The sequence below is a fragment of the Passer montanus genome, unplaced genomic scaffold, assembly GCF_014805655.1.
Source record: "Passer montanus isolate IOZ18808 unplaced genomic scaffold, ASM1480565v1 scaffold102, whole genome shotgun sequence".
In the NCBI taxonomy this organism is placed as follows: domain Eukaryota; kingdom Metazoa; phylum Chordata; class Aves; order Passeriformes; family Passeridae; genus Passer; species Passer montanus.
In genome coordinates, this window is record NW_024356727.1 from 1,563,824 (window position 1) to 1,578,583 (window position 14,760).

The 14,760-nt window shown below is 36.7% G+C and overlaps 1 protein-coding gene across 24 annotated transcripts in view; it reads left to right on the top strand.

The window, feature by feature from the left end:
• NRXN1 (neurexin 1) overlaps positions 1 to 14,760 on the top strand; it is a 673,223-nt gene that overhangs the window by 296,582 nt on the left and 361,881 nt on the right. The gene's annotated exons all lie outside the window — the stretch shown is intronic.

Below are 14,760 nucleotides of genomic sequence, written 5' to 3' on the forward strand. Positions count from 1 at the left end.
TATGTTTGTTCTTCCTTAGCTAACAGGAGCAAATTGCCATTAGTCTCCTGGCAGGTTGTCAGTAAAACATTATTTCAAGTTCTCTAACTAGAAAACAGATGTTTTCCTTTTTGTGTGTGTATGCTGCTTTCCTGTCTTTTCACCCTTTTCATCCACCTTACTTTTGTCTCTTTAAGTCACACATTCTACTCATGGTACTTTAAAGATAAAGCTGGTTTAACAGGGTCCTCACTAATCAAACATACAATAGCAATATAACTGTGGCTTTCTCAAGGCACAGGGGTGTGCTCTGCAGTGGCAATAGTAAAGGCTTAAACACAAGGCTATTTATGTAAATTTGAAAATTAGTTGCCCTAATTGGTGGTGAAAAATCTTTAGTTTAACATTCAGGTAAAGACTTTTTTAGCACTCCCATTTGAATGTTTTCAGAAACTCCTTTAAGATTGCTGAGAAGTAATAGACTTTCCATTTGTGATATTTCAGTATACTTTAATTTTTGCCATGCCAGATGTAGATAGCTGTCAGTTTGGTGGGTATGTGGGGCTATCTGAGTTCTGGCCACAGTGTGGTTATGTATCAATGGGCTCTGAGCTCTGGAATGCTGCCAAAGTTTCACAAGCAAAGCCCAAGGGAACAGCCTGAAGTGGGCTGAAGTTGTTCCTTCTGATCCTTCAGAGTGAGCCCTGAAAGGGGAGCAGGAGATCCTCCAAACCACTAAACATGATAAGAGGACTCTTGAAGGGTAGGAAAGCAGAGATTGCTGCAAGCATGTAGCCTCTCATGTTACCAACAGGGACAAAGCAGCCTCCAGGATGTGCTGGATCTATAAGAATAGGCTGTCTTGAATTAATAAATCCTGATTTATATGCAAGGGAGCTATGCATGTCTAGCTCATACTGGTCCTAGCAAATCTTTCATAAAAGGACTTTTCAGAAGAAGTAGACTAGGTCTTTTAAATATTTTAATGGGAAGAAGCACTTGAAAGTAAGTTTTTTCATGTATAGCAGGTTCTAAATTTCCCTTATTTTACTTTTATGTTTTCTTCCTTTAGCTTTTGAGAAGCAAGATGGCTTAATCACATTTCAGGACTGGTGATTTAAATTATCCTCACAATTTTTTTCCATGACAGAAAGTGGGTGTTACAGTCAAATCTTGCAGGGATAATAAGGAATCCTGTTCTAATCAGTAATAGCAAAGGAACGGAATAATATTTTCTTCTGGAGAAGAATATATAAAAGCTAATGTAATGTCATTCATATTAGTGAACGGGGCTGCCATGGTATTCATTCCACAGTAAAGCTCTGCTTCCACCTGTTCTCACAGGAATCTCTGCTATCACATTCATGAGTGATTGAAGATGAACACTGAGATAATATTATTTGCAAATGCAATGTGATTATTTAAGAAAAGCAAATGAAATGCTGAACTTGAGGTTTTTCTGAGGGGCTCCAAAATGCTGAATGACTGGTTAAGTGGTAGGTGGAATTAAACAGCAATACACAAAAGTAATTTATCCTGGAAAAAAGTCACCTTAATTATGCCAGCGCAGCAATAGAGTGTGGTAGCACTGAGCTGAGGAAATTGTGCAGCCATAGTAAATAGCTCTTGTAAAACAGTTCAGTGCTCAGAAGTGACCAGAAATCCCAGTGGATGGGAGTAGCTGTGGGGAGAGGAGGTAAGACCAGAAGAGAAAGCAGCATTGTGCTATTGTGCTGTCATGGTTTATCCCCTTCCTGAACGCTCCATGTGTGTTCAGTTCCTCTTCCTCATTATTAACTTAAATGGGGAAAACACAGGTCACTGCAGCAGGGAGGATTACAAGTGTGGATTAGCTTTCCTACATGGGGCAGCTAGGCATGCTAGGGAAAAAAAATACCTGAGAGAATATGAATGTATTTTTATAAATATATGATAATACAGCCATAAGAAGCAGCAGGAGGTTAATAAATTGATTTTTTTAAATGAAATGGAAATGCATCAAGGACTTTCAGAGATAAGGCTGTTTCTGCAGCTCCAGAAGTCCCAAACTTGGCGTTACTGGAAGCTGTGACTGTATTAGAGTAGTAATTACTACAGAGCAGTTCTGCTTTTCTGTGCTGCTCTTGAAAGCACAGTGCTGAACTAGCTGGTCTTATGTGCCATTTCCCAGCTTAATTTGCAACTTCTTTCCCTAATTATTTCATCACTAGTTTATACCCTGTATTGAGAGCAACAGGAAATTGCTCGTGAAAGTAATCACATACTCACAGAAACATTAGGCTGAAAAAAAAAATAAATCTATCATCAACTGGGTTGTATACAGTCATTCTAAACTTTATAATCAGATTGCATGAAAATTAGAGTGTTAAGACACAGATGGCAGCAGATGACACAAGCTTATATTTCAACAATTTATCATAAAACCTTCTTGATTAACTGACAAATCAAGTCAAATTATGGTAAGCTATTAATGAAGACTTTTATATTCACTAGGCATAATGGTTTTTTGGTTTTTTTGGGTGTTTTTTGGTGGTTTTTTTTTGTTTGTTTGTTTGTTTTTGTTGTTCACTAGGCATAGCGTTTTTTTGGTTTTTTTTGTTTGTTTGTTTTGTTTTTGGTTTTTTTTTTGTTTGTTTGTTTGTTTTTGTTGTTGTTGGTGGTTTTTTTTACTTTGTAATAAGAGCTTTCTGGCCAGAAATTTTGGTCTGTAGCTCCTTGAAAAAGAAATTCATTGTTGGCATTCAGTATTAAGTAAAAATAACAGTAACTCAGCATTGGTGAGTTGATGATGTTCCTAAATTTATACACAGATTAAAAATACTATCAGACTTCATGTCAAAACACCCTTTCCTTTTTCTGCCTTTGCTTCTTAGGACTCTCTGTTTCTAAGATATAATGCTCTTGAGAGAAATATTTATTAATATGTGCAGAAAACATTTAGAAGTGCTCATAAATTGAGATTCTATGGAGAAACACTTCAGTCTTTCTATTGTAGCACTACAGTCTAAAGACATTTTCAAGGAATGGAAAATTAGTTGGTTATTTTTTTCCAAAAAAAAAATCTGTGTTGAAAGATACTAAAATCATTAATAGTTTAGTTCAGAAAGCATTTAAATCCATTAAGTAAGTGAATAGGTCTTTTTACAAAAACGAAGCCATAGTAATTCAGTGGTGCTGTGTTATCTCAATAACTTTTCAAGGAAAACCAGCCAAATTGCCATCTCTCTGCAGGTTGATACAGCTTTTCTGATCAGTACAACATGTGCTCACAGCTGTCATTCTGTCCTAATATACACTTGTAAGGAATTTATGGAATAAGTGTTTGTGATATTTTTTTTAATAGGATGGACATTGCATTTTGGTAGGAAATAAGAGAAAGGGGAAACAGAGAGTCAAAGAGAGTGAAATTGGAATGGGGTGTCTGGTTCTGCCTGGCACAGCCAGTGAGCATTGCAGCAGGTCTGGCATATGTTGAGGGGAATTGCAAAGTTTCTGTCTGTCCCTCACATATTAATAGATACTACTTCTAAATGATCAACTAATTTCAGTGAGAGTCAGACCTGATCCTATTTCTCAGCTTTGTGTGATGAGGAGAGCCAAGCTGCTTAGGGAGTTTGGCTCCCTCTTCTTCAATCAAAGAAAGAAAGCAAAAAATGACAAGGGTGGCAAACTAAAATTTTGCCTAAATCAAAATTATTTTGATACATTTCTATATTTGCTCTGCTGGAAGTCTGAATAAATCCCTGGTAAGGAATTATCTTACTCTTTCAGCACTAAGATCAGTGAAATCTGATTATAGACAGTAGAACAGCACATGGGCATAGAGCTTTTGTCCCTTTCATATGTAGCACAGAAATTGAGTTGTCCACCTTTTTGAATAAATACAAGTTCACAGAATCTGGTTTCTAAGTCATCTGTGGCATTTTGATGGCCCCTCCTTTACTGCATCTGCAAAAACCTTTGTGTAAGTATGCAGTAGTTTTACTAATGGCTCCCTGGCTGTTTCAGAAAGGTGCCTCATTTATCCTTGCTTCACTCCTCTGCAGCAAGGCATCATTTCATAAGTTCAGTCTTGATGAAGGAGCCTAGCAAGCCCTCAGCTACAACATTATTCTTCATTAATGTTATAAGAACAGTAATTCATTTTTCAGTGTGCTTTTTTTGAAGAGGTGATAACATTAAAAACATCTACCCAGTGCATGTCACTGATGAGCAGTTACTTGTATTAAAAGCACTTACTCTGTATCTAGCACATTTTGCATTTATGTCTATTAAAATGCATGAAACATCTATCATAACATTTTAAGCACTCAGTAGCTTATTACTGGAACCACATAACTGCTTCCTTATTATCTCTTCTTGACAATAACTTTAATGAATTATATTCAGGTAGCTGTTGAAATTTCCATCCAAGCACATTACTTTTTTGGATGATGTGTCAAGAGGTTAACTTATGCTCCCTTCCAGCTGATTTCTAGGCCTCAATCCATCAGACAAGTCACTTCAAAGGAGATATTGCTCTGTTGAGCTGAGACATCAAGATAAAGTTGGCTTTCTGAGATGCAGTCCCCTTTGGGAAGTGTGTAAGGAATTCTTCAGCAGTTATTTGTCTAGGCAGTCTTGAAGCAACAAGACACAAGATGAAGACCAAGACATGGAATGAGAAAAATCAATTAAAGGAAAAAGGGAGCTGTGGTTCATGTAGCTTATGCTAATTCTTTGGTATTATTTCTCATTCATTTTATATTCTGTGAGATTTTCCTCCAGAGTGTGAAGTGCATGTGTGTAGAAATAAAATTTCTTTAGTTAAAAGTTCCTCTCTGTCTCAGCATATTAAGGCATTTCTCACTAGTAGTAAAAGCTGTCTGGAAAAGAAAGCTCAAATAGGTAAGTCAACAATTCCATCTTTCATTTACATGCCATGAACTGTTTATACATAGACTTGTGGAAATGGAATCAGAAGTGAAAAGTACCAGTCATGCTTGCTGTCATCTAAGGAGTTACAGTTTTACCAAAATTTAAGCACAATTGTTGAATATTGGAGAAAATGGCCTGCTGAATTTTTGTTGTGGTTACTGGTATACTTTGAACTGTCTCTGCAGTTTTTGCTGTGTAATATTTCAGCAGCTTGAAAACAAGTCTGCTGTCTCCTGGGAGGAAAGGACCACACTGTTTGCTCTGGAGGGAAGAAGCATTCTCACATCTCCAGCTAGCAGGAGACAGCTGCCACCATCACTGGCATGATACAAGACATTTAGGAACCCAGCTGACGAGCTAATTGGCTGTGAATAAGAGCAGCACTACCCCCGAAAGTCAGCAACATGAAATCTTGATTCCCTAAAAATGCATAAATCAAGATATAGAGCACACCTTAAGAAAGTGCAAGTAGGCACTTCTGTCAAGAAGCTTACTTGTTTTGTGAAATAAAAGATTGTCACTTGCTGATGCTGAGCACAACCCTAAAGAGATGATAAATGGCACAAGATTCTCTCAATGTTAGAAACAATTCCATGTACTAAAGCTATGCTTTTCTACTCAGGCATGCAAGAATATACCCATCAAAGTCAGTGGAGGCTGATCATAGAGCAGGGATCAACTTTTGTATTCATCCATTTATAATTTCTGAAAACAATCTGAATGTTCTATTTTAGTCCTCCTTCCTTGACTCCTGTCTGCCTAGAAGTATCCAAGAATAAGCAGTATCAAGAAATTGTGCCTTTTGATCCATGATTATTATAAAAATATTTTTAAAGAGTTAAATAATTGATAATAATAAATCTCTAAATATTATTCTCATTATTGTTAATTAGGCAAAATATTATAATTCAGCATTTAAATTACAAGAAAAAAAGATCAAAACAAATAAAGGATATGAGTGTGAGATTTAGTTGTAACTATTTTATAACTGTTTTTGGGATGAAGACACCTGTAAATTAAGAGGAGCCTATTCTTAAAATAAAGTCACAGTCCAAATTCTCTTCCTTTCTATGCCAGCTAGTTTCCAATCTGCTTATTCTTAAGAACATTGTGCAAGATATAAGGGTAAAAGAAAATACTTAAATGTTTTTTTTTTTCTGTTATGTTAATTTAACTAAACATAAAGATATTTTTTTTCTATAGAAAGGTAAATTATGTATAAGCATACTTAAACTGTACTTACTTATATTTTAAAATGTAATGAGTTTTGACAGCCATGGTTTTGATATAAATGGGCACAGTCAATATCAATGTCAGAAAGGCTAATGTGGCAAAGCTGTTTCTTTTTTTTTCCTGTTGTCACTTATGATCTATTCAATGTACAACAAATATTCTAATTCTCTCAGTGGAAAAAAAAATCAAATATGTGTCTAGTTTTTCTACAAAGTCTGCTGTAAGGTTATTTTTACTTCACTGGGTGTAAGTGGAAAGAAGTAGCACAGGTTCTGCAGGCTCCTAAGGGTACACTTGGAGATCTGCTGCATCTGTTGCCTGGAGCACCTTTGTCTCTCAGTCTTTTTTGGGTTTTTGTTTATCAGCTGAATGACATGGATTAAGGTCCAGATTATAAAAGTTATTCAGCTAGCCATCTTATTGTGAAATCCTTCTTCCAAGTCAGAACTCCTCCAGATCTCTTTGGCTCAGAAGAGGCAGCAAAATTGCCCTGGAAGCTGAGGGCACCTTATTTGAGCAGTAGCTTGTACAGATAAATGGAGATTATCAGGTGTAGCACAGTCGATTCCTTTGAAAACTTAGAGGAATGTTCTTGCTGCTCCTAGAAATCCATGACAAGAAATGTATGTTTCTGTCTCCATGTTTTTTTAATATTTGCGTCTTTTGGTTTGGTAGTCAAGACCAGAATAATGAATCTGCTGAGGTAAAATCAAACCCTTCTTGGGAAAGGAGAAACTTCAATTTATCTTAGGATTGCTGTTTTCCCTAACTTGAAGCCACATCTCACAAATCAGTAATATTGATAAAACTCTGAATTTATACAGAAATAATGAATATTAGAAATTCTGGCTGCCATTAAAGTAACATCTGAACAATGAATATTTACTTTTTAAAAAGTTGAATTTCAATATTGCTTAAAATTGCAGATAAATGTTAGTTTTAGTACTAATTTATGTAGGCGTTCCCAAGTTCCTACATCAGTTCTCATAATTATTTTTATAGAGGGGGGAAAAGTACTAATAACTCTAGAAGTAACTAATAACTCCAGATGAATTAGTCATTCTTTTCTCTAGCAGTTTTACAAAGCTTTTTGTTAAATAAGACCTAAAAAGAATTTTCCATTGAAACAAGCTTTCATATTTAGAGAGCTCAGTGTAACGCAAAAATCCTGCATGGGAGAATTTTAGTCTTTTAAAGGGATTAAAATTTCCCATTTTCTTTTTCATGTAATATGCAAGTTTATGGTGGATGATATTTTAAAAATAATAATAAATTCAGTTATCAAATGGGATAGAAGGCTTGTGAAATAACTGCTTTCCTAATGTACTAGCAGTAGCTTAGGTAGAATAAAGTCAAAGGTATTGATTTGCAAGTGTTTGTGTTAAGTTTGACTTAAAATGCTCAAACATTCAGCTTAAAATGTGTGGAATTTTTCAGTATAGCAGCCATGTCAAGTTAATGTCAAAACAAATTAAGATTTACTAAAACCACACAAATAATTTGTGGAAGTGAATCTGCTGAATGCCAACTCACACTGATAAGTCTTGAGTGCACTTTAAAAAATTTAGCCTGATCCAAGGCAGGATATGACCTTACAGTGTGATTGTAAAGCTGCACAGTCTTTGCAAGTGCACATTTCTTTACCTGCAGTAAATACAAAGTAAATAAACTTGCACACCAGTTTTCTTTAAATTAGCATAGGATTGCCAGGTATATTCACGCTCACCTCACCTCCAGCAAAGTCAATTGTCAGGTTCACCATGCTTTCTGAAAATGTGTCTCAGAGCATTCAGCAGTGAGCTGACAAAGCAACAACTATATTTTTTCATGCTCATTGACTTTGCTTTAGTTCAGAGCCTTGGGGTAGATTCATACAACGTTTAGTACCTTTAGCACATTTTCTGATAGTCACAATCCTCAGAGAGCAGTATGAAAGAGAAATTGCACTCTTATTAAAAATAGAGGGATCTAGCTGACTTTTGGGTTTAGCTGCTTTTAAGAGATACTTTTATTATTTCAAAGGAAAAGGAAAATTACATGTCCTTAGGGCTGTTTGTGTTTCACTTACTTAGATAGATGAGTTACAAAACTATATTAAAATGCAACTGATTTTAAGCTATAAATGTTTTAAGTTATACATTGAGAGATGTCTCTAAGATGGGTCATAATGCAGTAACAAGATCAGTTTTATCCTCTTATGTGCTCTCAGTTCACAGAGAGTTGTAATTGCAACTTCAAAACCTTTTTTTTTTCAGGAAATGCAGTTCAAATAAGCATAGGCCCAACTATTGACCAGCAAGGCATATTTTTGAGAGCATATGTCTGTCTTCTATATATCCTTTGGTCTGGCAGGGAAGTCTAGAGGCCAGGACTAGCAACTCTAAAGTTTACAGCTTTGTGATGTTTTTCTTTCTTTCTCCATCTTGCTGAAATTGAGTACTGGTCCTATTTGTAGAGAATAGACTTTCACAAGACAGTGGCTCATCATCAGCACCTTTCTTGGCAGAATCCTTAGATTTAATTTAGTCCCATAGATCTGCCTGTGTTCTGCCTTCCCACCTGGATCCACTGGCTCTGTTTAGACATCAGCTGTGTCACAGTGAATATCTAACAGCTTAAAAGAAGATAAATGGATGAGTATGTGTGATATTGCACACTAAATTAAACAGTTTCCAAAAGAAAGACAAAGCTGGGAGGGCGAAAATTCACAGCAACTCAGACAATAGTCAGGGAAGCAAATTTAGAGAAAAGAGCCAGACAAATGAAAACTCTGTACCCTCAGAACTGGATATGGTGCTTGATTCCTGGATTGGCTGTTTTTATATTCTTCCATGGATTTTTCTTCCCCCGTGAATTCACTGTGTATGCTGGTTTTCCTTGCTAGTGAACTAAATCAATATTAAATGCAGTCTGTTTGTAGTTTTAGAGGAAGCTAGTAGAATTTTCAAAAGTATCTTGTTTAGCTTTCTACATTTCTGTATGAAAAATATAGATATGCCTAGATGGAAATATTTAATATTATATTCCTGTTATTCTAAGGAATATGAGCAAATCTCTAGTACAGCTGGAATGAAGGCTGATGAATGATATTAGCAGCTCCAATTGCCTTCATTTTAATTTCTGAAATGTCAAATTTTGTTTTTAAGAAAAAGGATAAAAATATCCTTAACTGCCAATACATTACCCAAATTGCCAAAAGTAATTTTGCCTATAATAAAACTATTGTGGGCTGAAGCATTTGGATCAAGCTATGCAAGATTGATATGTTTTTCTTTATACAATTCAGTGAATGTGCTATTTTTGTGGAATTTTCCATATGTGTCTGCTGGGGAGAAAATACAGTGGACAAAATTTCCTTGACTTGCAATTAGATTTTTTTTTTCCAAGTTTACCTATCAATTAGCTGTAAATGATAACCTGATACACATTTCTGATTTTTAAAAGGCAATGTAACTTTTCTGTCGGCAATAAACACGTTTAGCCAAGGAAATTTTGGGATGATAACAGCACAGTCATTTAAAATATGGTTGATTCACTGTATTAAATGACTTTTTAAGCTCAGCTGTGCTAATGAGTGTTTTGGAAGACCAGCAATGTTCCTGCAGCCAGCCATAGAAAGGGCAGTGAAGGTTAAGATGCCTTACCCTGTATGTCTTATGTTTCTGCGTCTTGCTCTGGAGGAATCTCTCCTGAACCTTTTGTGCTGCAGCCTGGTAATGCAGAGGCCTCGTGAGGTTTGCACAGTGACTGTGAGTCTGGCTGAGTGCTGGAACAGAAGTCTGGATTAGAGGCAGGCTAAATTTACTCTGGAAGCAGGATAACTGAGATGGCACAGAGTTCTCTTTTTGTGCACCAGGTATTTACAATGACACTCTGAGGTTTCTCTCAGAGCCACACAGCTGTCTATACATAGCAAGCTGAATCCTAAAATATTTATTTTAGCTGAAATCTCAACAGCTCTGACCTTAAGTAACTTTCTCTATTAACTAAATAGATCCCAGGGTTCTGTCTTCTTGTCCAAATGTCTTTTTGTCTTGTTACTGATAGCTGTAGTATGCACAGTTTTCTATTAGCAAACCAGGCTGAAAACACTGACCTTCCTTTTGCTGACTAATAAATAAATAGTAGTGATTTGCCTGGGTTCCACTGGTTAGTATAGCATTCACTGAACCTCCTAGTCTCTCTCTCCTCTCTGTTTATAGTGTCTCTTTCTATATTTCATATCTATTTTGATGGCAGAAGTGAATGCTCCAAGCATTTTGGTACATGCCTTAGTAGTAGTGGTGGATTGCATTATGAGAAACAAATTCAGACAACTCTTTCTGAACATATTTTGGTACAATGTAAGAGCTAGTATCTTCTTTCAAAATCATCAGTGCAGTTCAAGTAGTTGGTTAAAAGTAAAGTACCACAGGATAGATATATATATAAGAGGAAAAGTTGTGCGTATTAAAGTTAATTGACTGACTTGTTGGAATTCAGCAAATCTTCAGCACTTGAGTTAGGCTGAATAAGCTCCTCACAAGGTAGTAAAGAGAATAGGAATCTCCAGAGAACATTTAGAATATTCAGTGTGTTGGAAATGAGATTTTTTTTTCCTTTGGGAGGTTCATACTTTTTTCCTTTAACTTTGAGAGGGCTGTTAAGTTCCAGCTGAGGTGCTGACAGCAAAATAAGCTCAGTTTTGGATACCAAAGTAAACATATAAGTGGGAATGTTTGGGGCTTTATATCTCTTAGCTTATAATGAACAGCACCATCAAGATTTGTACCTGTATTGACTGACTGCACAGTCTGCATTTTGCTTTGTAAAAAGGTGTTTGTACAAGCAATTATCTGCTTTTAAATGGATGTGGAAATTTTACTGACATGATGGACTCTGAGCAAACTGTGGTAGTCCTAAAATTGACAGTGCATCTTTTATTTGGTATTATCCATTTTCTCTAAGGATGCATAAAATCTGGCAGTTATTTAAGCCTTTAAAAATAGGAAAAGAGCTGAACATAGACATTGATAATAAATGTCATAGTTAAGCAAGAGGAGATAGTTAGTGGATGTTTTTTTCCAGTTTGCATCTTGACTCAGAAAGAAAAGGTTTATGATTATGGTTTTAGTATCTGAGAGAATCAGTAGCTCAGAAAGTGAGCCAGTGCTGGCTGAGTGTGTGAAGAAAAACAACTATGTCCTGTCTGGAAAGAGACACATGAGTTCCAGGGGAAGGACAGGATGGGAAATAGGAGTGGAGGGACATAAATTTGGAAAAATAACATCAGTCCATGTAAAACAAAATTTTATATATATATATATACACACATACATTCTTTTAATTGGGGCTCTTGCTTTTCTTCTTGTGGGAGATATAGAACATTTTTTTTCTTTAAAGCCCAGAACACCCCTCGTGCCTTTACCAAAAAAAAAAAAAAAAAAAAGTGGAAGTATGCCAATTCTTATTTATATGCACTTATTTAGGAACACTTTCTGCTGGTGTGATTTAAGTGAAGTGAACTCAGATCAGTGTAAAGTCAGAACAAGACTGGAGAGCCAATGATTTAGCAGATATAAATTTATAGTAGATTCACCATAAGAACTATAACCAGGGCAGAAGAATGCTCTGTATGATCTCAATACAATAGTTAAATGAATTCTAAGTCAATATATTTGAAAGTCAGTGAGGAAAATACTAATATGAACTATGTTTCAGGTTGACCAGTGACATTTAACAAGGTACGTTAGGAGTTTTCTTCTGCAGTTCTGGTAGTCTTGGGTATCAATGGATTCCTACATGGTTTTGTGTTTAGGCATTTAGACAATTTTCTCCTAAATACTCTGCTCACAATCATATTTACTGCTTTACTGTGTGAAAGCATGTCCTTGGCCAGGAAGTCAGCCCAAGCACTGTATTAGCACAGGAATGGTGAGCATCCATCCTTTCTTATCTCCCTCTTCAGCTGCCATGGAAAATTATCCTACTTTGTAGAGAAGCAGCATGATGGGACAGGTAGATACATAATCCCTGGGCACTGGGCCTTGCTATTTTGTAGTTTCTTGTACCCTCTGACAAATCAAAGCCCTTTTTCTCTGTTAGAGATCAGCCAGGGGAAAGAAAAGTCTCTTTTCTATGCAAGTGGATATTTTCTCCATGGGCAGGACTCTTTTCAGTCCACTGCTCCCATGGTGGGTCATACCAAGGTTTGTCCCTTTCAAAGCCCTTTGACCAGGGGTCTCCTTAATCCTCTCTTGGATTGCGTGCAGTGGGAACAGGCAGCTTTCACGGAGTTCTGACCTGATTTTTTTTACTCTGAGTACTCTTGCAAGGAAAATAGACTGATGCATAGGAAAACACACATTTAATTTTACAACAGGAAGAGTTTGCAAGTCCCCAGCCATTAAAATAGAATAGATAGATTTGCCTGTAAATGTGAGCAGCCAAGTTGGATTTGATAATAACATACACTGAGGCACCTTTACACGGGAGAGACACTACAGAGGGTTGTTAATGCGAGAGTAAATTAAAATTGCATATGCTTTTAGGTCTTTTAGAGATATGAAGCAAGATAATGGAGACTAAGTGGTTTAGCTACTTTAATTTTTTTTTAAATAGGTTGGACTAACAAATAAGTAGAAATACGTTTAGAATATTATTAAATAGTGTATGCCTAGGCAGGCTTAATGACTCTCACTAAGATTTTGCTCATGTTATTTCAGTTTGTTTTTTTTTTTAAATCTATCTGTTTTCTCCAAATCTAGGTAGAATTGCTTCCATTGTGGTGCCTAAAATAGATTGCTTAAGGTTTTAGTCACTGCATCTATACCAGCACATTCAAAGATAATATTATTCACTTAAGCTTTATGCAAAACTGGTCTTTCTCTTGTCAAAGAAAGCAAACATTTAAGGAGCAGAATGATTCATGCAGTTGACCCCAGTCATCTGCTTCTGCTGGGTTTGAGCACCTTTCCTATCTTGGTGTCAACACAGACTCAGAAAAACAGCTTTATGAGACTCTCACTGCCTTTGCTTTGCATTTTTGTTCCTGGAGATCCCTTGGCATGCCCAAAATAGCAAAGTTTGCATATAAAATCAGGGCAATAAACCAGCAGCAATTTTAAAAAATGCTGACAGAGATGGAAAATATCTGAGATGAAAACTGTCCAATATGCTGAACAGCTACCTCAAGATCTTAGTGTCCTTTTCCTTCTGTGTAGTTCTGAAGTCAGAGAGGCTTTGATTTTAGGCTTTGATTTTATTAACAGATCTCACCCATCACAGTTAGCCTGTGCTGGATGGAAAAGAATCCCAAGAGAAAAGTGGGAGAGTTTCAGAGCTAGTTGCATGTCCCTTTCAGAGCAAGACTGACACATGGAATAGAGTCACCTAGAAGGGCACAGTGGAGTTAATGGTCTGACTCAGGGTAACCCTAGTGTTTCTGTGTCAAAAGTTATTTTATAATGTGTGTCCTATACAGAATCACAGGATGGGTCATGCTGGAAATAACCACAATGGGACATCTGATCCAAACTCCCAGCTCAAGCAGTTTCATCCTAGAGCACATGGCACAGGAATATGTCCAGATAGTTCTTGACTATCCCCATGGAGGGGGGATATCCACAGCCTATCTGGGTAACCTGTTCCAGTGCTCTGTCACCTGCACAGTAAGGAACTTCTTCCTAATGTTTGGTGGAACTTCCTGTGCCTCAGTTCCTGCCTGGAACCCCATGTCCCACTGCACCACCGAGCAGAGCCTCGTCCATCCTCTGGTCCCTCCCTGTAGATGCTCATAGACACTGAGGAGGTTCCCTCTCAGTCATCTCTTCTCAAGGTGGAGAAGACCCAGTCCTTCATCCTTTCCTCATTAGAGAAATGCTCCGGTCCCTTGATCATCTTTGTAGCCTCCTCTGGACCAGCTGCAAGAGCTCTATTTCTCTTTTGCACAGAGTCCAGAATTTAGTTGACAACTTTAAGTTATCAGCAGCATTTATTCTGCCACAGGAACTGAAAAACAGGCTGGGGAGGTCTCTCTTTTACAATAATAGAATTTGTTTCTTTCAAATTAGCTTTGCCTTTTGGACCGTCACCACATGGGTTTCGATCTATTTGTGCAGCACTTGGTCTATCATCTATTCATATCAATGACAGTACAAAGTCAGGGTTTTTCTTTCTCTCTTTCACTTCTTGGTCAACAGTGCAAGGCAGAATTTCCATAATCCTTTTCTTATAAGAAATCTTTTCCTGGGCATTAAAGGTATTCTTTGTCCTAGGTTTGTGAATACTTTGGTTGTTACAAGTACATTGTGCTATATACAGAATTTGCATAAAAAGTTTTGCTGTACTGCTGAGAAGTAGCAGATTTTAAAAAAAAAACAACCCAACACATATCCATGAAATGAAAAATGAAAACATGAAGATCTGCTAACAGCAGAAGGTACTGGATCTCAATATTGGCAAGTCATCTAGATCAGGTAATAGATGATGTTCTGAGAAGTCCTAATAAACAGAAGCTAAACAAACATAGGTTGACATAGATTAAGAAAAATATAAGACATGCACACACACCACTTTTTATTTTCCACCAAATTATTTTTAATAAAGGAGCAAAAATCCAGTCTTGTAAATCCATACTTCAAGTCCTTTTGG